Genomic DNA, 2,248 nt, shown 5'->3' on the forward strand with positions numbered 1-2,248 from the left:
CTCTCTCTCTCTCTCTCTCCCCTCCTCTGTGCACAGCATCACCGCTCTCTCTCTCTCTCTCTCTCTCTCTCTCTCTCTCTCTCTCTCTCTCTCTCTCTCTCTCTCTCTCTCTCTCTGAAATCTCGTGAGGTGTAAGCGACAGAGTCGCTGATTGGCTGTCACTCGCAACGCGGTGACTGAGAGGGATCATGAACATTAAGGGATGCGAAAGTAGTTTGAAAATTAAGCCTGCGTTATATGATATCGTCGCGTCTGTTCAGAGATTTGGGTCACTACTATTAACTCTCTACTTTGATTCAGTTTATCATTAATCTATTTTTGGCCGTTGAGGAAAAAAGCAGAGGCAGCTTTCAAAAAATCCAAACAACCAAACTTGTGTTTACGTGGCTCTTAAAGAGATATTTCTTTCTATTAAATTCCGTCATTTACTAGTCATATTCATGTTATTTTAAACCTGTATGACTTTTCCGAAGAGCTCAAAAAGAGATATATGGCAGTATATTATGGACTGACAGCCTAGTCATCATTCACTTTCATCTTTTTTTTTTTTCCATACAGTGAATGGTGACTAAAGCTGTCGTTTTTACATCTCCTTTTGTGTTCCACTGAAGAAAGGTTTGAAACAACACGAGGATGAGTAGGCCCACATGACAGGGTTTTCTTTTTTGGGTGAACTATCCCTTTATTGAAAGGCTTCAGAATCCTGAACATGTTATGCGAGATGGAGAACAAGCTTTTTAGTTCATTTTTCAAAGACTCTGACTTGGTGTCATAAATCTATTGACCCCGTGTAGCTGTTGTGGGCATCGAAGCCTACCATTTCACTGAAGTTTTAGCGTCCATATGTTTTTCTGCTGAGAATCAAAACCCCCTCAAGACCCCCGCCTGACTCCTTTTGCACTATGACGCTTTAGCACTTTACTGACTAGTGATAAAAGAATTACTGACGTATGATCTCTGGTTATGGAAGCAGCTGTAGAGTTAGACTCCACAATAAAGGGAAATGCATCAGGCCGCCTACATCAGAAGCTATTTAACTATTATGTTAGGTCCCTGCCTTCTTGCATTTAATGGAGCTGTAGACAAAATTTCTGGAGGAGCGTGTTTTTCAACTCCTGTCAGTCTTAAGGATATTTAAACAGCTGTTCGGCTCACTCCCGTCACAACTGTTCTCTGGCATCCTTTATTTTGTTGTATCTCTGAATATTACATTATGTAATCCATGGAGGAAACGTAACACTTGAGCCCTCCATTACAGACAGCGAGCCAAATCAGTTTAGCCTACACTTTAATAGAACCACTATTAAGGATTAGATCTGGGGTCTCAAACTCAAAAGACCTAGCTGGATACTTTGTTCATCAGGAGACAAATGCTTCACGAACATACATTTTATCCATATTAATTTATTGAAACACTTATAAAGTTAGTTTACAAAGTGGCATGTGTGTATGAGTCTTGTTTGTTGTGGTCTGCTAGATGATAAGTATTATTCACAACTTTTTTATTCTGTTTATATATAGATATGTAAAAATAATAAATAAAACAGTTATGCTTAATTATAATTGTAATGTTAAATGACTAAAGTCAATGGTTAAATATTAGGGGAAAAAAATATTTCCTAAAGTGATCAGTGATACATGCCTTCAAGTTACAAAAAGATGCCATTAAACAAATATTAAGAGAATACTGGTGTTGTGATGTTTCTTTGAATATTGAATGTGAAATTATTGCAATATACTGTAAAAGTATATTTTAAAACTTTAATGTTAGGTGGGAATAATTGCAATTAATCACAGTTAATTTCAGAATTTTTTCAGAATTTTTTTATTGATTGACGGCACTTTTGCTAAAAGAGCACTGTCAATATACAAAGTATACTCCGCATAATATCTGACTTCTGTCTTTATAACTGACAATATACAAATTTGCATAAATTAGTCATTGACGAATGTGCATACACTTTAAAAAAAAAATCTATAAACAAAACAAAGATTACTGAAATACATCTTTTTTTATGTTCCTTTTATCTTTGTAATAACTTTTATTCCAAGAAGGAAATGCAACACCATTTTCTTTTCAGCATGCCTCTTAAGGCATGAGTTACAGTTTTTCAAACCTAAAGAAAATTGTATATGCTATTTATATTCTATATTAATATGCTAAAGCTAAATGCACAGTGAAACCTGATTTACAGGCAGTATCGAGTGATAAACAAACCCAGTGGAAGAAACAAATAAATAAATGGTT

Source organism: Puntigrus tetrazona, chromosome 2, assembly GCF_018831695.1.
Source record: "Puntigrus tetrazona isolate hp1 chromosome 2, ASM1883169v1, whole genome shotgun sequence".
Classification (NCBI taxonomy): domain Eukaryota; kingdom Metazoa; phylum Chordata; class Actinopteri; order Cypriniformes; family Cyprinidae; genus Puntigrus; species Puntigrus tetrazona.